The following is a 27,699-nucleotide window of genomic DNA, read 5'->3' on the forward strand; positions in this document are numbered from 1 at the left end:
ATAACTATATATATATATATACAGTATATATATATATATATATATATATATACACACACACACACATTTATACGCTATATCTACATTGGTAGTCAAGTCGCGCTGCTGACCCCCAGGACAGCCCCCCCACCAATGCGACAGACCCACCGTGGACCTCCGGGACCCGTCCGGATAACAGGTATTCTGTTGTCCGGAAAAATCCCATATCTGGAATGCTACTGGTCCCAAGCATTCCGGATAAGGGATACTCGACCTGTATATATATATATCTCTGTAGATATAGCGATATATATACAGGTCGAGTATCCCTTATCCGGAATATTTTGGTTAATGGGTATTCATATATATATATACTAATATGGAAACCCCCCTCAATAAATCCTGCGTTTGGCCCTGCCTTGGCACACAGTTTGAGAACCACTGCCATAGAATGTTAATTGGTTCTGCTAACCTGTGTAATAATTGTTACCACCCTGTACCTTTTACATTATAGCTTTATATTTATTATTAACATTTACTTATGTAGCACCCGGCATATTGTTCGGCAGGAACAAAATAGTTCTAAAACAATACTGGGTAATACCAGACAGACAAACAGGTTGGAGGGCCCTGCGTGTAAGCTTTATCTGCTTTTTTATGTAGAATTTGGAACTGGAAGCCAGAATCTGATCTTCTAGTTCCTCTAAGCACACTGGAGTCGGTAAGCTATCTCACACATTCGCTTTTTGATGCCTAACTGGCCTGGAAAGCAGTAAGTCTACTGCTATCGCTGTATGTGTCGCCGGTGAGGTTGAGCGTCAATCAGCAGCCCCAGATATTTTTATTTTTCATAAATCACCACAAAAACATGGGCAACAATAGAAAATCTGTCTTATTGGGTCCGATTTCATAAATAGACACCTTGGTCACTGATTTTCCTGCCAAATAAAATAACCCTTAGAATCACCTCTCTTTCAAAGCCACTGAGGTTGTCTCTTTTTAGCCATATTTAGTCAACCAGGGTGGTCCAGCATTGTTCTACCTGACCGTTATGCAGGGATCTTGGAAGCCCTTGCTCTCAGTATGTTTTGGCATCCCTAATTTACCATGACATTTAACATTTTCTGTACACAGCATATACAGTTTTCTTTTTGTGTGTGGGGTGGGGGTGAAGGGGGGGTGGGGGGGGGGAGTTTGAAAACTACCTCAAAGCAGACATTTTCCATCATAGTTTGAAAATACAGATATTATTAATATAACATTGATGAGAGTCTTAATAATTGTTCCCTGAAATGCAGTAAGCAGAAAAAGTGGCATAAATGGCTTTCATCTTAGGCTTCTCTGAATACATACTTTCCTGTTTGTACGTATTTAAATATGTTCTATCTTTTACTTACAAGATTTAATTAAGTAGCATAGAATAAATAGGTGCCTGCCACATTGTAATGGTTTTTGTAGTTACAAATCTGCTGCCTAAAACAATGCAAGGAACGTTATTAAGACTGCATGGAATGAAATGGAAATGAGAATATTCCACCAGGCACTTGTAACGAGTAGCAGCCATTACTGGCAGGGGCAGATGTAAAGAGGGGAAGGAAGATCTGCTTTCCCAGATGCCACTTTCCATAGAATCAGAAATGATTCTTGTCTGATATCACAGGCACTGTGTTGTGTGAGGTTAAAAAGCTTTATTGCATTTCCCCATGGGCCAGAATCTGTTTATTTCACTCTTTATTTAATTTGTTCTTTTATATGGCTTTTGCCTGCAATTTCCCCTTGGTACTTTTAGTGAACAGGAGGTGAAATAAACCATATGTACAGCTTTACACAGAAACAATAGAAATGGTTAGTAACAAGAGCATACAAGTCACACTGTAGGTGAAGCGTATGTAAATTCATATATGCTCCAGATCAGGGCTAAATTTGCTATGCGCACTTTTGAAAATCATTGAGAGTTCACCGGTTTTAGCTGCTGGATGTAAAACTGCAGTTATATTCCATACAAATTCAGGTGTGCTTTGTATTGAATATAATTGCACCTTTCAACTCAGATGAAGAAACCTGCCAAGAACAGGGTGGCTTTGAAAAGTGCAGCTTAGAAAATTTAGCCCCAGATTGTTTTGTATTATAATAATCAAAATGGTGTTGTTTTCCCATACCTTGTAACATTATACACCTTTTACACCGCCACTTTGACCCGGGTTATTGCTAGGTTAAGCCACGACATAGCCTGGTGTGACAGTGTCCCCAAAAATAACCTGGGAATACAACTAGGTTAGTGACCTGGTTTAGACACATAGGTAACCTGTGTAATGGGGCAGTATGAACTGTGCAAACCGGGTCCAGTTTTCAGTATAGGAAGAGCTGGATCACTGGCACTCAGAGATGATATCAACTCCAAGCACCGGCAAAGCAGTTAGCACCATGGTTGGCGATTTCCTGGCTGCTCTCTCTGATTTTCGGGAGCCTCCCGACCATTCTGGGAGACTGGGCAAGAATTTTATTTAACACTGCATCTCTGTAGTGTAAACGGCGCCTTCCCGGGAGTTACCCGAGTCAGAGCCGTAGTTTGTGAACACGGTCTGTCCCAGGACTGACCCGGATTGGAACAGTGTTCCAAGTCCCGGTCGAACCCAGGATTTTGGTGTGAAAGGGGAATAAATGTTCTATTGTTAGAAACTACCCTGTAAATGTACACAATAATTCTATTGATGCTAGTAAACAATGTCAGCTGGCTCCAAATACCATTAGCACATAATGGACAAATGGTACTGATTATTAAAGATCCTTTAGCAGCCTTATCAGTTTATTGAATGCAGATTCTGAAAGGCTAACTGCACCTTTAACTACATTTTCAGTCCAATAAGAAAATGTTACTTGTTTTTAGATCAGCATTACCTGAAGTTAGCTGTCTTCTTTCCTGCTAAGGCAGGCCTTATACAGCTGAATAGAGCCCACATATCAAGAAAGTTTGGGAACCACTGCCTCAAACAGTCGTATTTCAAGAACCTCATCTCCTTCCAGTCCTCAAAGCCTGGGTGTCTCTTCACCACTTTCAACTCCCTCCTATCCCCACCTCCTCCTCCCCTCTTCACTCTCTGCCTTTGACTTTGCCACCCACTTCACATCTATAATTGTCTCCAAATGTCAGGACATTACATCCTCCCAGACCCTCAGAACCCTGCACCCTTCTTTCCCAGCCTTCCCCTCCCTATCCATCTTAAAACTCTGACTTATTTTTACCTTGTATCTGGAAATTAAGTCATAGCCCTCGCCCAGTCCCCCACCCCCTTCAGCCTCCCTGCTTGACCCAATCTCCTCCAGCCTCCTCTGCGACCTCAATCCTGCCTGTTCCCATCTTGCCAACCTCTTCAGTCTCTCCCTCTCATCAGACACTGCCCCCTCTGCATTCAAGAGAAAGGTTGGTGATTCCGCACCAGTATTACACAATTACATGTGTTTATGTGAACCAGTATACGTTTATACAGAGATAATCTCTTAATTACCGTCTGGTGGTGCACCCAGAGTCAGAGAAAAGCTGGAGCAAAAATAGAATAAAGAAGACTCTTGTTTGGGTGCACTCTTGTTACTGTTGTATTTATCGATATTATTAAAACATAACTTTTATTATGCTTTGTTAAAATAAAGTCAGTATCCACTCATTCTCCCCATGGAGTTATTATCAAGCAAATAAAGGGAAAACCCACAGATGTATCATTGGAGGAAAGGGCTAAAAAGGGGTTTGTATGTTCTGGTTTAGCCTATCCCAATATAGACTGGCATAGAGGTGTAGATATAATCACCATACACCTGTTCTCATGCCATACCAGTACAAGCGATGCTTGTATTAATGGGACCAGAGTTGGTCATGCACAAATAGGTATCAATTACATTGGGAGTGTTTATAACAAGTATATACTGCCTAATCCTATTCTCAGCACACAAAAGCTAATAGGTGTGCCTGATATTGCTGGAATTAATAAGTTGTTGATTCCTATTGATTCTTGCCTGAAAAAATCACCATACACCTGTTCTCATGCTATCCCAGTACAAGCAATGCTTGTATTAGTGGGACCAATGTTGGTCATGCACGAGTAGATATCAATTACACCGGGAGTGTTTGAAACATGTATATACTATCTCATCCTATCCTCAGCACACATGACCTGATAGGTGTGCCTGATGTCGCTGGGGATAAGTTGTTGATTCCTAATCGATTCTTGCCTGAAAAAAATCAGGATATAAGTGGGAAGGAAGAAGTAGTGGTGATACTGCTGTTGGTATTGAGTTTTAAAATGAGACAACCTCAGATTACTACACTGGGTATTCTCTGAGGGTCACCCCTCAGATACTGACCCAGCCCATCACCGTTTTGCTTCCAAGATCAGACGAGATTGGGCTCTAGCGGTGAGGTATGATAGTAACCTGTGAATGAGGTGTCCCACTCACCAATGAGAGTGCACCTATTCAGTAGATTAAGGAAGAAGTGTGGATCTGCTGTCTATGTTAGACCTGGGATTACTCCCAGGAATCATGGATGAGAGTCCACGAAAATAGAAAGAGGGATGAAATCTTTAGTAGAGAGAAAAAGATAGTACAATGCTTTATTCGAGCATAATTGGATATATGTGTTATATTCGATATATGTTCACGGTGTCTCTATATGGGTTAACTGTGGAGATGCCCTTTCACGGGAGAAATTACATCCACACACTTTCTCAATTCAATTTGAACAGCATATCCAATATTATCAGAAAGAAAGTCCCAAAATAAAGTGTATGCAGGAATGTATGACGAATGAAGGTAACATACCAATCAATTTTAGCATACGTGTATCATGGCTGGAGCTGTCATCTCCATTATTTAGCTACACATGGAATAAGTATGCTGTTTTGAACACCAGTTATATGTATGCACCAACAAAAATTACAGATCAGACAAGAATAAAGAAAAGATATCACAATTGATACCGGGTACCGCCCAGGTCGCTGGGTCAGTTAAAGGTGATTAGTAGTGCTGATATTCTCCCATGATAGGATCCTATTGCATGCCTTGCTCAGAGTTCTTGTTGCATATATGGGTAGGAAAACGCGTTTCACCCGTCAAATCGGGCTTGCTCACTTCCAATGCTGGTATTCTGATGTTGTGCCGGGTTTAAAAGCCCTGTTATTAATTGGTCAGCCAATGGCTGCGTGTCTCTTAATTAAGCCTAATTAAGCTGCAATTGAAAAAGTGTTTGATCTGAATTGATTCTCCATAGCGATCGGTCACGGAATTAGTCTTCAATATGAGGGGACAAGCTTTACAATGCCCGCAGGGGAAGGAGCCAGTTGGTATGTTCGATTTTGCCAATGGTTTTTGAAAATGACTCCTAACTAGGAGGTCCTTAATGTTCTTAGCTCTCCTCCAACTCATCTGAATATTATCGTCTATGAAGGGTGCTAGATCACTGTCTAACTTCAGAATAGGAAGATGTTTCTCTATTGCTTTTTTTATTAGCCTCCATTCCGGGCAAAAAGTCCCAATGAATCTGATCTTTTCATCCTTCTCTCGATGTGTTGTCGATTTGGATGAGAAAATCAGGGAATCTCTTGGTATTTTGGTTACTTCAGTACATGCCCTCTTCAATGAGCGTTTACTGTAGCCCCTTTCTCGTAGTCGCTGGGTCAATTCCCGACTTTTGACTTTAAACACCTCTTCCTCTGAACAATTGCGTCTGAGTCTTAGGAATTCTCCTTTGGGGATATTTTCCACCGTGGGAGGGAAATGCGCGCTTGTTTGGTACAGTAGGGTATTAGTCGCCGTTTCTTTTCTATACAGCTCAGTTGCCAGGTACCCCTTGGGGGATTTGTATATATAGACATCAAGGAAGGCTATCCGTTCTTGGCTGATAGTATGCGTTAATTTCAAATTTAAGTTGTTTGTGTTAAGAAGTTGAATAAATTCCTGAAGCAAAACAGAGTCTCCATCCCAAATGACGAATATGTCGTCTATATATCGCAGCCATAGTATGATGTGTGCTGTATATTTGTCATTGATATCAGTGAAGACAAACATCTTTTCCCACCACCCAAGAAAAAGATTTGCATACGTTGGTGCACACGCTGCCCCCATAGCGGTGCCCCTGACTTGGAGATAGAAATGTTCTTGGAAAGTGAAGTAGTTCTTCTGTAATACAAAAGCTAGTAGGGAGTATAAGAGATCATTAAAGGCACTCTTCTCTCCTCCATCGAGGAAATATTTAGTAGCCCTCAGACCCGCTTGGTGGTCAATGCTAGTGTACAATGCTTCAACATCCAAGGTCACAAGATAGAAGCTATCTTCGAAAATGATGTTATGAATTTTACGCAATAGGTCCGAGGTGTCCTTCAGGTATGAGGGTAGTTGGAGAACATAATCTCGGAGGTGTAAGTCTAGAAAGCGACTTGGCTGTTCCAAGAGACCCCCATTGCCAGACATGATGGGTCTACCAGGTGGTTTTTTTAGATCTTTATGTATCTTAGGGAGGAGATAAAAAGTCGGTGTCTTTGGATTCTGTACAGTCAAATATTTGTGTTCTTGTTTGGTTATGGTTCCAGCAGCCAAAGCTTCTTCTATTAACCCAATGTATTCCTTCAGGAATCGTGATGTCGGGTTGCTTAGCAGTCGTTGATAGCAGGTAGTTTGTTTTAGCTGACGTAACGCTTCTGTAACATACATCTTACTCGGCCAAAGGACTATGTTCCCTCCTTTGTCTGAAGGTTTTATTATTACATCCTTCCATTCTTGTATCTCTTTGAGTGCTGCTCTTTCTCCTGCGTCCAAATTTGGTGGAAAGAAATGAAGTCTATTACGATTTTTCTTTTGTATCGCATCAAATTCTCTGGATACCATGTCCAGAAAGACTCTGATTTCTGGGCTATTATTTTCGGGGGGAAAGAAGGTTGATTTCCCTTTACAGATAGGACGATTTTTACTGGTCATTTCCATCCCAGATTCAAGTTGAAGTTCTTCTAGAATCTCAATCATGCCCAAATCTTCAGTATCCCAAATAGGATCGATATCAGCCAGTCCTCGTGTGGGATCTTGTTTCTTAAAGAATTTCTTTAGGAGTAATTTCCTCCCATACATTCTCAGGTCTTTCTCCCACAAAAATCTATTAAAGGGTTTCGAGGGTGAGAAAGAAAGGCCCTTGCTTAAAACTTTGGTTTGTTCAGGAGTAATTGTTCTCTCGGAAAGATTGATGATCTTTAGATGATGCATGGAGGGTTGATTTAACGAGCCTTCCTCTGTCGTTCCGGATATCTCGAGGTCCGTGGGGTATCCCAATTGTTGTTCCTTCCTCTGTCAGCGAGAGCTGAATATCTCCTATCTCCTACTCCAGCGTCCCAGGGAATAGGACCTCCCCGTCACCTCCCATAAGCCGATGCCCTAAAGGTTGCCTAGCAACCACATACACACCCACGACTTCCGCCTATACAGCGGGAGCTGAACCCCGCCTCTCTCCTACTCGAGCGTCCCAGAGATTAGGACCTCCCCGTCACCTCCCATAAGCCGATGCTTTCCAGGTTGCCAAGCAACCACATACACACCCACGGCTTCCGCCGAACAGCAGGAGCTGGACATTTAATTAAGAGACACGCAGCCATTGGCTGACCAATTAATAACAGGGCTTTTAAACCCGGCACAACATCAGAATACCAGCATTGGAAGTGAGCAAGCCCGATTTGACGGGTGAAACGCGTTTTCCTACCCATATATGCAACAAGAACTCTGAGCAAGGCATGCAATAGGATCCTATCATGGGAGAATATCAGCACTACTAATCACCTTTAACTGACCCAGCGACCAGGGCGGTACCCGGTATCAATTGTGATATCTTTTCTTTATTCTTGTCTGATCTGTAATTTTTGTTGGTGCATACATATAACTGGTGTTCAAAACAGCATACTTATTCCATGTGTAGCTAAATAATGGAGATGACAGCTCCAGCCATGATACACGTATGCTAAAATTGATTGGTATGTTACCTTCATTCGTCATACATTCCTGCATACACTTTATTTTGGGACTTTCTTTCTGATAATATTGGATATGCTGTTCAAATTGAATTGAGAAAGTGTGTGGATGTAATTTCTCCCGTGAAAGGGCATCTCCACAGTTAACCCATATAGAGACACCGTGAACATATATCGAATATAACACATATATCCAATTATGCTCGAATAAAGCATTGTACTATCTTTTTCTCTCTACTAAAGATTTCATCCCTCTTTCTATTTTCGTGGACTCTCATCCATGATTCCTGGGAGTAATCCCAGGTCTAACATAGACAGCAGATCCACACTTCTTCCTTAATCTACTGAATAGGTGCACTCTCATTGGTGAGTGGGACACCTCATTCACAGGTTACTATCATACCTCACCGCTAGAGCCCAATCTCGTCTGATCTTGGAAGCAAAACGGTGATGGGCTGGGTCAGTATCTGAGGGGTGACCCTCAGAGAATACCCAGTGTAGTAATCTGAGGTTGTCTCATTTTAAAACTCAATACCAACAGCAGTATCACCACTACTTCTTCCTTCCCACTTATATCCTGATTTTTTTCAGGCAAGAATCGATTAGGAATCAACAACTTATCCCCAGCGACATCAGGCACACCTATCAGGTCATGTGTGCTGAGGATAGGATGAGATAGTATATACATGTTTCAAACACTCCCGGTGTAATTGATATCTACTCGTGCATGACCAACATTGGTCCCACTAATACAAGCATTGCTTGTACTGGGATAGCATGAGAACAGGTGTATGGTGATTTTTTCAGGCAAGAATCAATAGGAATCAACAACTTATTAATTCCAGCGATATCAGGCACACCTATTAGCTTTTGTGTGCTGAGAATAGGATTAGGCAATATATACTTGTTATAAACACTCCCAATGTAATTGATACCTATTTGTGCATGACCAACTCTGGTCCCATTAATACAAGCATCGCTTGTACTGGTATGGCATGAGAACAGGTGTATGGTGATTATATCTACACCTCTATGCCAGTCTATATTGGGATAGGCTAAACCAGAACATACAAACCCCTTTTTAGCCCTTTCCTCCAATGATACATCTGTGGGTTTTCCCTTTATTTGCTTGATAATAACTCCATGGGGAGAATGAGTGGATACTGACTTTATTTTAACAAAGCATAATAAAAGTTATGTTTTAATAATATCGATAAATACAACAGTAACAAGAGTGCACCCAAACAAGAGTCTTCTTTATTCTATTTTTGCTCCAGCTTTTCTCTGACTCTGGGTGCACCACCAGACGGTAATTAAGAGATTATCTCTGTATAAACGTATACTGGTTCACATAAACACATGTAATTGTGTAATACTGGTGCGGAATCACCAACCTTTCTCGATAAACCTGTATTTTTGCTGATCCTAGATCAGTTTCAGATTCCTGCACAGTTTGATAAACACTTTACCCAGTGGCCAGTGGTCCTTTTCTTTCCTTTCCACTGCTCTGGATCAACTCAGTATCCACCAAAACAATACAACCGCATATGATGTCTTCATTTTCCTTGAAATCTGAACTTACCAGACGTAGGAACACCGAGGGCTTTGAAGATCTTTTCCTAGAAACTGGGGACTCAGGAAGCCCGACCTCCGACTGGAGGGGCCCTTTATCCAAACTCCAGAAAACATTACAGAGGAGAACACGACTTACTTGGGACATCACCACTCTGGAGAACTATATTAAACACAAAATCGTACCCAGAGGCCTCAGACCTAGGATTTTTCCTTCCTTTCCCTTAGCCACAGATAATCTGAAGGCAGAGTGGGAAAATACCCTTCTAAAATGCTCCAGTGAATTACTACATATACTCATTAAACATGATACCCTGATCCTGGATCAGGTAAAAAAAGAAATAGAAGAGGTTGGAAAAAGTCTGGAAAAGTGGGAAAAGGATCTCTCTTTCCAATCTACCTTTGAAAAACACAAGAGAGACCTGGAGATTTATGAAAGAAACATCATAGAACGTAAGCGAAACAAACTTCAGAGGGACAAACGGGACTTTTCACAGGGCAATCAATTTCGTTGGAACACACAGCCCCCAAAGTATAGAGATAGGAAACCAAAAGAGGACTATACTTTCTCGGAGTTTGAGTCATCCAATAGCGAGGACTCCGCAAATGAAGTGACAGACGTCCCACGCACCCACTATATCCCGGAAGACCGAGAGGACTCGCCCTATTTTTTAGGACGGGGCCAAAAGACAAAAGGACGAACCAGACCCGGAGGCCAATACGGAGGGGGAGAAAGAAGAGACAGAGGAAGGAACAACAATTGGGATACCCCACGGACCTCGAGATATCCGGAACGACAGAGGAAGGCTCGTTAAATCAACCCTCCATGCATCATCTAAAGATCATCAATCTTTCCGAGAGAACAATTACTCCTGAACAAACCAAAGTTTTAAGCAAGGGCCTTTCTTTCTCACCCTCGAAACCCTTTAATAGATTTTTGTGGGAGAAAGACCTGAGAATGTATGGGAGGAAATTACTCCTAAAGAAATTCTTTAAGAAACAAGATCCCACACGAGGACTGGCTGATATCGATCCTATTTGGGATACTGAAGATTTGGGCATGATTGAGATTCTAGAAGAACTTCAACTTGAATCTGGGATGGAAATGACCAGTAAAAATCGTCCTATCTGTAAAGGGAAATCAACCTTCTTTCCCCCCGATAATAATAGCCCAGAAATCAGAGTCTTTCTGGACATGGTATCCAGAGAATTTGATGCGATACAAAAGAAAAATCATAATAGACTTCATTTCTTTCCACCAAATTTGGACGCAGGAGAAAGAGCAGCACTCAAAGAGATACAAGAATGGAAGGATGTAATAATAAAACCTTCAGACAAAGGAGGGAACATAGTCCTTTGGCCGAGTAAGATGTATGTTACAGAAGCGTTACGTCAGCTAAAACAAACTACCTGCTATCAACGACTGCTAAGCAACCCGACATCACGATTCCTGAAGGAATACATTGGGTTAATAGAAGAAGCTTTGGCTGCTGGAACCATAACCAAACAAGAACACAAATATTTGACTGTACAGAATCCAAAGACACCGACTTTTTATCTCCTCCCTAAGATACATAAAGATCTAAAAAAACCACCTGGTAGACCCATCATGTCTGGCAATGGGGGTCTCTTGGAACAGCCAAGTCGCTTTCTAGACTTACACCTCCGAGATTATGTTCTCCAACTACCCTCATACCTGAAGGACACCTCGGACCTATTGCGTAAAATTCATAACATCATTTTCGAAGAGAGCTTCTATCTTGTGACCTTGGATGTTGAAGCATTGTACACTAGCATTGACCACCAAGCGGGTCTGAGGGCTACTAAATATTTCCTCGATGGAGGAGAGAAGAGTGCCTTTAATGATCTCTTATACTCCCTACTAGCTTTTGTATTACAGAAGAACTACTTCACTTTCCAAGAACATTTCTATCTCCAAGTCAGGGGCACCGCTATGGGGGCAGCGTGTGCACCAACGTATGCAAATCTTTTTCTTGGGTGGTGGGAAAAGATGTTTGTCTTCACTGATATCAATGACAAATATACAGCACACATCATACTATGGCTGCGATATATAGACGACATATTCGTCATTTGGGATGGAGACTCTGTTTTGCTTCAGGAATTTATTCAACTTCTTAACACAAACAACTTAAATTTGAAATTAACGCATACTATCATCCAAGAACGGATAGCCTTCCTTGATGTCTATATATACAAATCCCCCAAGGGGTACCTGGCAACTGAGCTGTATAGAAAAGAAACGGCGACTAATACCCTACTGTACCAAACAAGCGCGCATTTCCCTCCCACGGTGGAAAATATCCCCAAAGGAGAATTCCTAAGACTCAGACGCAATTGTTCAGAGGAAGAGGTGTTTAAAGTCAAAAGTCGGGAATTGACCCAACGACTACGAGAAAGGGGCTACAGTAAACGCTCATTGAAGAGGGCATGTACTGAAGTAACCAAAATACCAAGAGATTCCCTGATTTTCTCATCCAAATCGACAACACATCGAGAGAAGGATGAAAAGATCAGATTCATTGGGACTTTTTGCCCGGAATGGAGGCTAATAAAAAAAGCAATAGAGAAACATCTTCCTATTCTGAAGTTAGACAGTGATCTAGCACCCTTCATAGACGATAATATTCAGATGAGTTGGAGGAGAGCTAAGAACATTAAGGACCTCCTAGTTAGGAGTCATTTTCAAAAACCATTGGCAAAATCGAACATACCAACTGGCTCCTTCCCCTGCGGGCATTGTAAAGCTTGTCCCCTCATATTGAAGACTAATTCCGTGACCGATCGCTATGGAGAATCAATTCAGATCAAACACTTTTTCAATTGCAGCACCCAGGGAGTGATATACTGTATAGAGTGTAGCTGCAATTTAAAATACGTCGGGATGACGACAAGGAAATTAAAAGAACATGTATTGGAACATGTAGGGAATTGCCGAAACGTCAATAGTGATCTGACCCGAATGAAAAAATTGACTCCGGTGGCACGACATTTCCATTCTCATCACACGGATTTTTCAAAAGAATTTAAGGTGTTTGGTCTGGATAAAGTCCAACTGGGAATAAGAGGAGGTGATATGACGAAAGAACTGCTCAAACGAGAAACGGAATGGATTTTTAAATTGAATACACACAGACCCCAGGGACTCAATGAGAGCTTTAACTACAGTGCATTCCTTTGAAAATTCCGTGGTAGCAACGTTAACACACAGATACAAGTATCACCTAATTTGAATCCAATAAGGACCCAAACCCATGGCACCCACAGTTTAAAGCAATCCACTTCTCCATCACACCATGCACCTTCCAAGTAAATAACTTATAATACTCTTTTCACTCTTTTCACTCTCATTCCCACGCATGTTAGGCTCCTACCACATTCCAATACACCACACTAAATTACTTACCCAATCAGCCCAGTTACACACACACCTACATTTCCCTTCTTCCCCCCCTTCCCTCTTTTTTCCCCCTTTTCCCCCCCTTTTTTCCCCTCCCTCCAAACCCGCCCCCTCCCCCCACACAACGATGGTCACAGACACCTTTCACCCATTCATCACAGACTAAGCAACATTCCCCACTTACACATAGGCACAATCAATTGGCAATTCAAGCCAATATACACTTCCCACACTTGGCCCTTCCACATCCTGTCACCTCAACAAATCCCCAGTGACGTTATAAGCCTCAATACAACTACCTCCTCAATCAGCCCTCCTACCATTCTTTCTCCCAACTTTCCTTTCACCCCGCACAATTTTCTCCCTTCCCCCCCTCCCGGCCCCCACCCACCCTTCCCTAAAACCCCTCACCTTTCTATCCACATCAGAATACAAATCAGACCCAAATCCTGTCATTTCATCACAACCAACAAACTCCCCCTCCCACACCTTTTTTCCCCCCCCCAATTTCTGCACACCCTATATCCTATTACTATGACCACAGACCAACGTCTCCTGACCCATGTATTAACCAAAGCTGGACAACAATACGCCAGCATTTCCAATAGCTGATAGCCAAGCAACATGACATCCTCCATTTTATTAATATACGCAGGCTAATAGGCCAGCGATCTCTGTATCAAACCCACAGTGACCTTTTATCAAACTAGTATGCAAAACTCCAGCAATCCAATCGGTCTGTTGCTATGCAACGAGACGCCACCTTTCTTAACAGACTCCAGGTCACGACACAATAAATAAATGGTCACTATGGCAGCAGACCCGCCCACCTGCAGCAGCACTGGTCAAGCGGGTGTCCGGCCGGACGGCAATACAGCCAGGCACACGAAGTGTCTTCTCCCCCGCAGCGCGCGGATCATTTCCCTTCCCCTCTTCTTCTTTTTGCTGTCCCTCTTTCTTTCTACTCTCTCCTTCCACAATTTTTCTAAATATTTCATTTTTTCTCCTTCCCGAGTGTCCTAGAGAATAGGACCTCCCCGTCACCTCCTATAAGCCTATGCCCTCAGGTTGCCTAGCAACCACATACACACCCACGACTTCCGCCTATACAGCGCGAGCTGAACATCTCCACTCTCCTACTTGAGCGTCCCACAGAATAGGACCTCCCCGTCACCTCCCATAAGCCGATGCCTTCAAGTTTGCCTTGCAACCACAAATACACCCACGACTTCCGTCTATACAGCGAGAGCTGAATATCTCCTATCTCCTACTCCAGCGTCCCAGGGAATAGGACCTCCCCGTCACCTCCCATAAGCCGATGCCCTAAAGGTTGCCTAGCAGCCACATACACACCCACGACTTCCGCCTATACAGCGGGAGCTGAACCCCGCCTCTCTCCTACTCGAGCGTCCCAGAGATTAGGACCTCCCCGTCACCTCCCATAAGCCGATGCTTTCCAGGTTGCCAAGCAACCACATACACACCCACGGCTTCCGCCGAACAGCAGGAGCTGGACATTTAATTAAGAGACACGCAGCCATTGGCTGCCCAATTAATAACAGGGCTTTTAAACCCGGCACAACATCAGAATACCAGCATTGGAAGTGAGCAAGCCCGATTTGAAGGGTGAAACGCGTTTTCCTACCCATATATGCAACAAGAACTCTGAGCAAGGCATGCAATAGGATCCTATCATGGGAGAATATCAGCACTACTAATCACCTTTAACTGACCCAGCGACCTGGGCGGTACCCGGTATCAATTGTGATATCTTTTCTTTATTCTTGTCTGATCTGTAATTTTTGTTGGTGCATACATATAACTGGTGTTCAAAACAGCATACTTATTCCATGTGTAGCTAAATAATGGAGATGACAGCTCCAGCCATGATACACGTATGCTAAAATTGATTGGTATGTTACCTTCATTCGTCATACATTCCTGCATACACTTTATTTTGGGACTTTCTTTCTGATAATATTGGATATGCTGTTCAAATTGAATTGAGAAAGTGTGTGGATGTAATTTCTCCCGTGAAAGGGCATCTCCACAGTTAACCCATATAGAGACACCGTGAACATATATCGAATATAACACATATATCCAATTATGCTCGAATAAAGCATTGTACTATCTTTTTCTCTCTACTAAAGATTTCATCCCTCTTTCTATTTTCGTGGACTCTCATCCATGATTCCTGGGAGTAATCCCAGGTCTAACATAGACAGCAGATCCACACTTCTTCCTTAATCTACTGAATAGGTGCACTCTCATTGGTGAGTGGGACACCTCATTCACAGGTTACTATCATACCTCACCGCTAGAGCCCAATCTCGTCTGATCTTGGAAGCAAAACGGTGATGGGCTGGGTCAGTATCTGAGGGGTGACCCTCAGAGAATACCCAGTGTAGTAATCTGAGGTTGTCTCATTTTAAAACTCAATACCAACAGCAGTATCACCACTACTTCTTCCTTCCGACTTATATCCTGATTTTTTTCAGGCAAGAATCGATTAGGAATCAACAACTTATCCCCAGCAACATCAGGCACACCTATCAGGTCATGTGTGCTGAGGATAGGATGAGATAGTATATACATGTTTCAAACACTCCCGGTGTAATTGATATCTACTCGTGCATGACCAACATTGGTCCCACTAATACAAGCATTGCTTGTACTGGGATAGCATGAGAACAGGTGTATGGTGATTTTTTCAGGCAAGAATCAATAGGAATCAACAATTTATTAATTCCAGCGATATCAGGCACACCTATTAGCTTTTGTGTGCTGAGAATAGGATTAGGCAGTATATACTTGTTATAAACACTCCCAATGTAATTGATACCTATTTGTGCATGACCATGGTCCCATTAATACAAGCATCGCTTGTACTGGTATGGCATGAGAACAGGTGTATGGTGATTATATCTACACCTCTATGCCAGTCTATATTGGGATAGGCTAAACCAGAACATACAAACCCCTTTTTAGCCCTTTCCTCCAATGATACATCTGTGGGTTTTCCCTTTATTTGCTTGATAATAACTCCATGGGGAGAATGAGTGGATACTGACTTTATTTTAACAAAGCATAATAAAAGTTATGTTTTAATAATATCGATAAATACAACAGTAACAAGAGTGCACCCAAACAAGAGTCTTCTTTATTCTATTTTTCCCTCTGCATTCAAGCATGCCCTTTTCTCCCCCATTGTTAAAAACCTACCCTTGATCCTAACACGACTACTGACCCATCTCGTTCCTCCCATTTGCCTCCAAACTCCTTAAGCATGTTGTTTACAACTGCCTTACCACCTTTCTCTCCTCCCACTCCCTGCTTGACCCATTTCAGTCTGACTACCATCCTCTCCACACCAGAGAAACTGCCTCATGAAAGTCAGCAATTACCTCATTGTTGCCAAATTCAAGTCTTTGCTCATTCTCCTTAACCTCTATGCTGCTTTTGACACTGTGGACCACCCACTCCTCCTGCACTCCTTGATCTATGTGATTCTGTCCTCTCCTAGTTATTCTCCTGTCTCTCGGACTGTTTCTTTTCTGTCTCCTCTCATGACTCCACTGTCCCCCCTTTTACTAACAGTAGGTATCCCCCAAGGTTCTGTTCTTGGTCCTCTCCTTTTCTCTGTAAGTCTTCTTTAGGTGAGCTCAGTAGCTTTTTTGAACTCAAATATCATCTCTATGTTGATGATACTCAGATCTACCTTTCCACCCTTAACCTCTCCCTCTCTCACGTAGATCTCCAACTGTCTCTTCCCAGATGATCCAGCTCTTTCTTAAACTAAACATATCTAATACTGAGCTGATAATCTTCCTACTCTCCCGCATTACCTCACATCCCATAGTTTCATTATCTATTGACAGCACTACCATCTCCTCTAGCCCTTAAGTGAGTTGTCTTGAAGTCATTCTTGACTTCACCCTCCTCTTCAAACCACACATTCAGTACCTTTCGCAGTCCTGCTGTTTTCCAACCAGAAATATTTCTAGGACCAGACCCTTTCTCAACCAGGATGATGGTCATCTCTGTAACCTCCTCCTATTTTACCTCCGTTTCCTACCTCTCTAAACTCATCTGTCTTCAATTCTGCTGTCCAGCTTATCTTCCTCTCCAAACATACTATATCTGCCTCCCCTCTCTTACAATCCCTACACTGGCTCCTTTTCCCATTCAGATCCCGATTCAAGCTTCTCACACTCACTATGTCCTCACCCAGTCCTCTGCCATTTACATATCTGACCTTATCTCACTTCACACTCCCACCCACCCTCTTTGAATCACAAAATAGGCTCTCAAGACCTACTTCAAAGCCATCCAGCTCTAAAACTGACCCTCTGTCCCATGCTTGCTGTCTATCCCATCTGTGTCACCCCTGTTTGTCTGCCCTTCTCCATTAGAATGCAAGCTCTCACGAGCATGGCCCTCTCCTCTCATGTGCTTTTCCTTCCTTTACTTATGCTATGGTCAGACTCCTGGATTTTTGTTGGCACAGAAACTGGGACCTCAGGGCTATAATGATGATTTGGGTGATGCCTGGTATATGAATGATGCACTCTCTGTAGAAGCCTCTGGTATAAAAAGATGGAACTGAATGATACTAGGAAGAAACAGGAATGAATACTTGACTGTAAATATTAGCAACCCATTCTCTGAACAGTCTGTATATGCAGTGCTTAGAAAGTAGTGGAGAACTGAGGAAACTGTTAGGAAGGTTCCTTAATAGGATGGCTGTGCTGGAACTGGAAGGAGGTTGGATTGGGACTGATATCAGAGCCAGACTGGAATAGATATTGGAGCTGGACTGGAATCAGAAGATGATGATACTCGGACTGGTATTGGAGCTGGACTGGAACTGGTAGAGGACTATACTGGGACTGGTATTGGAACTGGAAGGTGACTGGACTGGAACTGGTATTGGAGCCAGACTGGGAATGGGAGGTGAGTGCCTATATCAGTATAACAGGAGAACAGAACAACTTGCAAGTCTGGAAAACAGGTTACAGGAATACTGGGGAATGGCTGAATCTGCAAAGGTGGAATCACAATTAGGAGAGGGCTTTTAGCAGCACAGATGTTAAACCAAAGTCTCTAAATAGGAGAAAGCGCTCAACACTGCAGAGCTTGAAGTATAGGTGATGCTGTGCGGTGAATGAAATTCCAATAATGGGACAGGGAACACCGGAAAACCAAAGCTGAAGCACACTGCAGAGCCGAGAGCAGGGAGCACAGATTTAGCTACAATACAGAGAGGATTCCTAGCAATGCAATTAGTTGATCTGGTCATGCATTGGTGAAGTGGGAGTTTTTAAATAGGTAGTCCTGAGAGCGGATATACTGCAGTGATCATGTGGAATAATACAGGTGTCAGGTCTGTTGCTTTGTCTGTTCCCGGAGGGGGCACTAGTGAGTCAGTGTAGGTGTGGTAGAGGAAACGAGGAGGCTGAAGAAAAGTCCTGCGCATGTGCGCCTGATATTTATTAGCACACAGGGATAATACAGCAACTGAACAAAATGGTAAACTGATGGTTGAAAACAAATGATGATTGACTTGGAAGTCAGCAACAGCAAGAATGAAATATGAATGGTAAACTGGTACATCTGGTACAAACTGGTACAACTGATGACAAGAATAAATGGTAGTAACTTATGCCCATGAAATGAGTATTCAAAAGTCACTGATAATAAATGAGAAATGATGGTTGACTTGAAGGTTGATATAAACGGTAATGAAAAACAATGAAATCAGATGAAGCAAACGAAACTCCGGTATATGATGAAGAGCAATAAAAAGCACACAGTCTATGTGGAAGCACACGTTCATAAAGCCAAGCAAGGCCCAAGCAGGAGACGATTCTAACACAGCAGATGGTTATATTAAGTGCTGAATGCAATGCACAATACTGAATGCTGGTAATTATATGCACAGGCTGAGAAATGAAGAAACACCTGGAGAAAGTCTCTTACTGCAAGTTGTTTGGTGGCTGACTGTGGCTGGAGTTCGTAGCAAGCTGAAAGACTGAGGACTGAAGATCAAACGACGGAGTAGAAACAAGGAAGCCACTGGAAACAGGAACATAGGAACCAGGAGAACTGTTCACTGAATGTGACTCGTTGTCCAAGGCGATGAGACTGAGCCACGGACCTGAACTTATGCCCCTTGCTCTGCAGTGATTGATTGGCGGGCTCTGTGTGCAAACACATTGCAGGATTTGATGCCCAGGTCAGCTGAGCACAGGTGTCATGGCGGCGCCCATGCTGTACAGACGCCAGCACACAGCAGGGTACACACTGGATGAGATTCAGGGGTACTTAGCGACAATAGACATGACGCTTGCGGACAGTGCATTCATGCAGCCGCGACTGGGGCCGTGACCTCCGGAGGCCTGCACACCAGTTCGCTGGTGAGATGCTGCTGAATGCCGATTCCTGACAGTACCCCCTCCTTTATGGGTGGGCACTGAACACCCCCGAGGCTTGAAAGGAAAAAGTCTGTGGAAGGCTTGAACTAACCGTGGAGCATGAACATCAGTGGCGTTGATCCAACTCCTCTCCTCAGGACCATATCCGGACCAGTCAATTAGGTATTGTAGACGACCATACCAACACTGAGAGTCCAGGATCTTCTCAACCTCGTATTCCACACCCCGATGAGTCTGAACCCATGGAGCCGCTGGAAGAACTTTCTGGAAACTGTTAAGAATCAAGAGTCTAAGGAGAGAAATATGAAATGAGTTGGGAACTTTCAAATAGGAAGGCAACTTCAATTTATAAGCCACTGGATTGATGACACGCTCTACTGGAAATGGACCAATGAATCGTGGAGCGAACTTCATTGAAGGGAATCTGAGACGGAGGTTTCGGGTAGACAGCCAGACTTTATCACCCGGCTTTAAACTAGGAACTGCTCATCTTTTTCTATCAGCAAAGACTTTATACTGATGCGATACTTTCTTGAGAGATAAATGAATTTTTTTCCAAATCTGAGAAAACTGTTGAAGGACTGAAGAAGCTGCGGGTACATCTATGATGGGCAGGTCTTGAAAATCCGGAACTCTGGGATGTTGACCATAAACTGCAAAGAAAGGAGTATTGTTTGTCGACGTATGGTAGCAGAAATTATGAGCAAACTCCGCCCAAGGCAATTAATCTACCCAGTCATCCTGTGAGGAAGAAATATAGAGTCTTAAAAAGGTCTCAAGCTCTTGGTTTACCCTCTCTGTCTGGCCATTTGTTTGAGGATGATAGGCCGTAGAGAACTTAAGTTTGACTTGCAGCGCAGAGCACAGGGCCCTCCAGAATTTTGCCGCAAACTGTACTCCTCGATCAGATATTATTTCAGTTGGAAGTCCATGTAATCTGAAGATTCACGGAGAAATAATTGTGCTAGTTTTGGAGCAGAAGGCAACCCCATGAGTGGAACAAAATTCGAAATTTTTTAAAATCTGTCGACCACTACCCAGATGGTATCATACCCTTTAGAAGGAGGAAGGTCTGAAATAAAATCCATCGACAGATGAGACCAGGGACAACTTGGGATAGAGTTTGGCAACAATTGGCCCGCAGGAGCCTGACGAAGAACTTTGTGCTGAGCACACTTGGGACATGAAGCTATTGACTCTTGAATATTTGCTTTCATGTGGGGCCACCAGTAGGTTTGAGACAAAAACTTAAAAGTCTTTAGAACTCTAGGGTGACCAATGAACTTGGACGTATGAGCCCAGGACAGGAGATTTGGACGAAGCTCAGGAGAAATTAACATCTTGCCTGGAGGCGGAACTAGGGATACTATAGTAGCGGCAAACACAACAGGATTAAGTACTGGTCGAGAAACTTGTTCTGAAGATTCCTCATTGGAGCTCATACAGCGAGATAATGCATCTGCTTTGACATTTTGAGAGCCAGGTAGAAACTGCAACTTAAAGTCAAAACGAGAGAAAAATAAGGCCCACCTTGCTTGTCGAGGATTTAGACACTGCGCTGCCTTTAAGTAAAGATGGTTCTTGTGGTCGGTATAGATGGTAATGGGGAATCTTGCACCCTCCAACAGATACCTCCATTCTTCAAGAGCTAGTTTGATTGCTAGAAGTTCCAGATCACCAATGGAGTAGTTTATCTCAGCGGGCAAGAAACTACAAGAGAAAAACCCACAAGGGTGAGTCTTACCATCAACACCAACCTGGGACAGGACTGCGCCCACACCAACTGTCGAGGCGTCCACTTCTAGAACGAAGGCCTTGTTGACATCTGGCTGTTGTAAGACAGAAGCTGAAACAAAAGCTTGTTTAATTTTCTGAAATGCAGACAGTGCTTCTTCAGACCACTGGGAAGGATTCACCTCTTTCCGAGTGAGGCAAGTAATTGGCGCTATCAATGTGGAGAATTAACTTTCTATAGTAGTTGGCAAAGCCAATGAAGCGTTGGACTGACTTGAGTGTCGTAGGACGAGACCAGTTCTCTATAGCCTCTAATTTAGCTGGATCCATTTGAAGGTCAGTACCGGAGATTATGTACCCTAGAAAAGGCATTGAAGAAGCTTCAAACGTGCACTTAGTTTACCATAAAGATGATTCTGTCGAAGACCCTCTTTCACTTGTTGGCGATGGGAAGCTAAAGGGGGGTACTCGCGGAGCAATCGGTGCTTAAAATCTATGCAATCTGACTAGATTGCTTAGATTTTAAGCCTGATCGCTCCGTGTGTATCCTCTGCAGCGATAGCGATGCGCAGCCCCGTGCATCGCTATCGCTGGTGCTAGATTGGCCTGCCATACAGGCCAATCTAGCGGGTCGCTCATTTCACCCGCTGGGTGAAATGAGCGCCCCCCCGTCTCCCCCCGCACGCTCAGCACACATCGCGCTGTGCTGAGCGGCGGGAGAGATGTGTGCTGAGCGGTTCGCTCAGCACACATCTCTCCCGCATCGGCCAGTGAGTACTGGCCTTAAGTCACGAGAGAATATCAAGATGTCATCGAGGTAGTCTAGCACACATTCGTACAGAAGATCTCTAAACACTTCATTGACAAAATTCTGGAATACCGCCGGGGCATTGCTCAAACCGAAGGGCATCACTAGATATTCGTAGTGACCATCGCGGGTGTTGAAGGCGGTTTTCCACTCGTCGCCACTTCGGATCCTGATGAGATTATAAGCCCCGTTGAGATCTAACTTAGTGAAGATGCAAGCTCCTCTGACTCTGTCAAATAGTTCTGTAATAAGTGGCAAGGGATAGCTGTTTTTAATATATGTCATTTAAACCCCGATAATCAATGCAGGGGCGTAATCCTCCATCTTTCTTCTTAACGAAGAAGAACCCCGCACCAGCTGGAGATGACGACGGACGGATGAACCCTTTCTATAGATTCTCCTTTATATACTCACTCCTAGCTTGAGTCTCAGGAACGGAGAGAGGGTAAGTGCGCCCTCTGGGTGGCTTACTCCCCGGAATTAAATCAATGGGGCAATCCCATTCTCGATGGGGAGGCAGGACATCAGCAGCCTTTTCACTGAAGACGTCAGCAAAGTCTTGGTAGGCCTCTGGAACACCAGGCTGGAGTTTTAAACCTGAAGATCTCACTAGATGCACTTGAGCCAAACATGAATGGAAACAGGAAGGACTCCACGCTGTAAGCTGTAGTGAGGACCAATCGAATTGTGGATTGTGCAATTGAAGCCAGGGCATACCTAGTACGATCTCATAGGTGGCTTACGGGATGACCAGGAATTCGATGAGCTCAGAATGAAGAAAGCCCACTCCCAGAACCACTGGCTTGGTTTGCTGAATGATGGAACCCTCGGCAATACGACTCCCATCCACGGCAGTGAGGTAGACTGGTCAAGACAGCTTTGAGACAGGAAGATGGATTCTGTCCACTGGAGCCTGTGTGATGAAGTTCCCAGCAGCACCGCAATCCACTAAGGTGGATAAAGACTGAAGACCATTCTGTGTTTCCAAGGTAACAGGCAGGGTGAGATCTTGAGAAGAAGGAGCTTTGATTAAGGTTCCTAACTTGACTCCTCCTTTACACGTTAGGACCTGGCGTTTCCCGAACAAGCAGGACAGGAACCAGATGCCAGCAGCAGCACAACAGAGACCCAGTCTTTCCCGTAACCTTCTTGACTGCTCCTCAGGCGTTAAGTGGGACCTATTCACCTGCATAGTTTCATCAGAAGTAATGGGTAAGTACTGTACTGGAGACATAACTCGATGCTTGCGAAGGTCACCTCGAGAGCGTTCACTGGTTCGTTCGCGTAAACGTAGGTTCAATTTAACACATAGGGAAATTAGGGCTTCCAGTTGCTCTTGGAGATCTCGGGTAACTAATTCATCCTTTATACAGTCAGATAGACCATGCCAAAAGGCGGCAACCAACGCCTGGTTAATCCACTTCACTTCTGATGCCAATGTCTGGAACTGGATAACATATTGTCCCACAGTGCGTGTTCCCCGGCGAATCTGAAGGAGGTCTGAGGAGGCAGAGGTTGTACGTCCAGGTTCATCAAAGATGCGTCAGAATGCAGCAACAAAATCTGTATAGTTGTTCAGAAGAGTGTCCGCTCGTTCCCATAGCGGGGAGACCAAGTTCAAGGCGGAGCCAGACAGAAGGGACATAATGTATGCGACCTTTGCCCTGGGAGTTGGAAAATGTTGCGACAGCAATTCAAAGTGGACTTTACATTGGTTCAGAAATCCACTACACATTTTGGGATTACCATCAAATTTACTCGGTGTAGGGAGATGGATACGAGATGCTAAAACAGGAGCAACTGGAGAACTGGAAACTGTGGAACTAGAAACTGGAACTGAAGATGGAGCTGGAAGAGCAGAATTTGAAAAGGACTGTTGTAGAGTGTCCAGTCGGGAAGACATCCCTTGTAGAAATTGTATAATCTGCTGTTGTGCAGCCTCTTGACCATCCAGTCGTGACACTAAACTTTGGAGTGCCCCTGACCCCACACTCTGACCACCGTCCGGGTCCATGGGCCTCGGACAAACTGTCAGATCTGTAGCTTCTAATTCTATCTGCCGTCCTTTTGCTAATTATCTTTCCATCTGCCTTCCCCTCTTTTTTCTTTATAGGTAATATACATATTGTGCTAACAATTTGTATATAGGTACAATTGTTGAACTTTAAGAGAAATAGATATTACTATATTTCACTTCATTTTTTTGAGTGTGTATGCATTCATATATGTAATTGCATTAAGATTATTTTGCTTTCCTGGTTGTTGAGGTTTTAAACAGAAATACTTCATATGGTTCTTATTTTATTATATATATATATATATATATATATATATATATCAACCAAAGAAAAGGCGGCACTCGGAGACTGTGAAATAATCATATATTGGTGCAAAAAGCAGTCATGAAGATATAATATATATATATATATATATATATATATATATATATATATATATATATAGACGCCTTGCTGCCCCAGCACTCCCAGTATCCACTGCGGCATATGTCCTGCTCCGGTGCCTTCCTCCGCAGAGAGCTTTGCTGGTGCCCCCTGAAATATTTCAACCAAAGAAAAGGCGGCACTCGGAGACTGTGAAATAATCATATATTGGTGAAAAAAGCAGTCATCAACGTTTCGGGGACCAGTTCCCCTTCTTCAGGATAAGTGTTAACAGTGCACTACAAACATTTAAATACTTAGAGGTGGTACTTACCCCCCAACAAACAACCATTCACCTGGCGTCTTCAGCCGGTCACACCGCCAGTCTCACTGCCCGGCGCAGATCTAAATACAATACTAATACATGTGAACGTGCAGCGTGCTGCTGCTCTTACAACATGCAGCTACTGGCTGTCCTGATTCTAATCCCTATCACAAATAAAAATGCAATAAAATACATATGCTGGACACGGTATATGGGGCCGTATAGCCCAACCTGCCTGGGTTTATGAAGTTAGTGGACGACCGTGCTGACATATAGTTAGAGAGCAGTTTCCTTCAAGCACAAGATATTCAAGAATATGTATTTTATTGCATTTTTATTTGTGATAGGGATTAGAATCAGGACAGCCAGTAGCTGTATGTTGTAAGAGCAGCAGCATGCTGCACGTTCACTTATGCACTGATATAAAATGTGAATAAGCACTGTTTTTAGACATGTATTAGTATTGTATTTAGATCTGCATTAGCACTTTAACCAGTGGGTATTTTGCACATTATCCTAGCATGACATTGGGTGTGTTTTTTCTGTTTTTGTTGCCAGCGTCTCCATGGTTACTGGCTGACTCCCGCGACGTCACTTCCGGTTGCGACTGACGCGCCCGGAGGCGCCGGGCAGTGAGACTGGCGGTGTGACCGGCTGAAGACGCCAGGTGAATGGTTGTTTGTTGGGGGGTAAGTACTACCTCTAAGTATTTAAATGTTTGTAGTGCACTGTTAACACTTATCCTGAAGAAGGGGAACTGGTCCCCGAAACGTTGATGACTGCTTTTTGCACCAATATATGATTATTTCACAGTCTCCGAGTGCCGCCTTTTCTTTGGTTGAAATATTTCAGGGGGCACCAGCAAAGCTCTCTGCGGAGGAGGGCACCGGAGCAGGACATATGCCGCAGTGGATACTGGGAGTGCCGGGGCAGCAAGGCGTCTATATATATATATATATATATATATATATATATATATATATTTTATATCTTCATCTCTAGTTGCGTCTGTTAATAATATTAATATTCAATTAATTATCATTTTAACTAGAAAATAAAAATATATATATTTTTAGAAATATTAGAAAATAAATAAAAAATAATAAAAATACTAAGTGAGCCTCCTAGATTCAAACCCAGGGCAGTCTGTATGGCGCTGTGGAGCATCAGACCACTGAGCTATTTGCTCTGAATGTAAAATGCTATCTGTTTGTTTATAATGAGCATCAAAGTAGCTCTACATATTACATTTGATTAACATCATCCTATGTCTCTCCAATGAATTAAATTCTTTTATTATTTTTTATTATTAATAATTGCAATATATTGAGCCTTTTAAAGCAATCAAATATGTGATATTTTATTGTTGTCATGTTTTTGTTATTTGTTTTGTTTTGCTAAATTATACTCCACAAAACTGAGTGTGTGTGTATATATATATATATATATATATATATATACTTTTATATATATATATATATATATATATATATACTGACACCAATAGTTGAAATCTGATAACCAGGTGTCACCCATTTAGAAACATGTGGAGCAATTACTATAGCTGTTGACCGATTGGTTGTTCATCCTTTAAATATGGACTTTGAGCACCCCTGTTTACCTTCTGATGAAACCGTACCATTTATACACGGAGAAACGCGTTAAGGGGGCTACCTACTGCATCCATCCATTTTAAACCACCCGGACTCCTTATATATCGGAGGCTGCCTTTTATACATCTTTATACAGCGACCCGGAGCAGCGCCTGGTTCCCCTCCCCGAGGACATCAAGGCACCGCCACGCTACATATGCGCACCACCGGATAACATCACATCAGCCGGCCTCGCAGCAGCGGCAACGGTGAGAGATCAGCTGGCGGTGGGGAGGGTTACCTTGAGAGCGCTGGGTCTTCGGATCCAATAATACCAACTGGGCTGGTCTTCATCGGCTGTACGGCCGCTACGTGCATTTAAACATTTATGTTTTATACCATCAGCAGCCCATTTGGAGTTACAAAATAGCACTATATTGTGCTTAATTATCCTACATTTTTGAGCTCCAGGACAGTCACTTGTGGACTTATTCATTGGTGGGCATATGGACTAAATTTAAGCAGTGGTAGCAATTGGTGCAAGATATGGTGTATTAATTGTATTGTTTTTAGACAAATGTAATAAAATATTTTTTTAACTAGTACTATGGTATAGCGCTCTCTTATAATACTGTGTTTCTATATTTTTTTCTTCCTTTGTTTGTGTACCAGCGAGTATTACAGAATACTCGTATGAGAGCAGCTTTAAAGGTATTATACCAATCATTTATCATATTGGTTAACAGCTTTTTAAATTAGTTTAGTTAAACTATTTATTTATTCTTTATCGTGCGCCGAAAAATAACATAATAATATTTTTTATTGGTTATTTATATTAGGTCTGTAGCTTTGTCTGTCCCCAGAGGGGACTAGTGGGTCAGTGTAGGTCTGGTAGAGGAAACGAGGAGGCTGAAGAAAAGTCCTGCGCATGTGCATTTGATATTTATTAGCACACAGGGATAATACAGCAACTGAACAAAATGGTAAACTGATGGTTGAAAACAAATGATGATTGACTTGGAAGTCAGCAACAGCAGGAATGAAATATGAATGGTAAACTGGTACAACTGATGACAAGAATAAATGGTAGTAACTTATTCCGATGAAATGAGTATTCGAAAGTCACTGATAATAAATGAGAAATGATAGTTGACTTGAAGGTTGATATAAACGGTAATGAAAAACAATGATATCAGATGAAGCAAACGAAACTCCGGTATATGTGCAAACACATTGCAGGATTGGATGTCCAGGTCAGCCGAGCGCAGGTGTCATGGCGGCGCCCATGCTGTACAGACACCGGCGCACAGCGGGGTACACACTGGATGAGATTCAGGGGTACTTAGCGACAATAGACATAACGCTCGTGGACAGTGCATTCATGCAGCCGCAACTGGGGCCGTGACCTCCGGAGGCCTGCACACCAACGCGCTGGTAAGTGAGATGCTGCTGA

General features: G+C 43.0%; 3 pseudogenes; 2 read left to right on the forward strand and 1 right to left on the reverse strand.

Moving 5' to 3' along the window:
• Positions 1–4,287: 4,287 nt before the first annotated feature.
• On the reverse strand, positions 4,288–4,405 carry LOC134897756 (5S ribosomal RNA; annotated as a pseudogene).
• Positions 4,406–8,365: 3,960 nt separating this feature from the next.
• LOC134897757 (5S ribosomal RNA) lies at positions 8,366–8,483 on the forward strand (annotated as a pseudogene).
• A 6,785-nt stretch (positions 8,484–15,268) lies between these two features.
• On the forward strand, positions 15,269–15,386 carry LOC134897758 (5S ribosomal RNA; annotated as a pseudogene).
• The last annotated feature ends 12,313 nt before the right edge of the window (positions 15,387–27,699 follow it).

Source organism: Pseudophryne corroboree, chromosome 3, assembly GCF_028390025.1.
Source record: "Pseudophryne corroboree isolate aPseCor3 chromosome 3, aPseCor3.hap2, whole genome shotgun sequence".
NCBI classification, from domain to species: Eukaryota; Metazoa; Chordata; class Amphibia; order Anura; family Myobatrachidae; genus Pseudophryne; species Pseudophryne corroboree.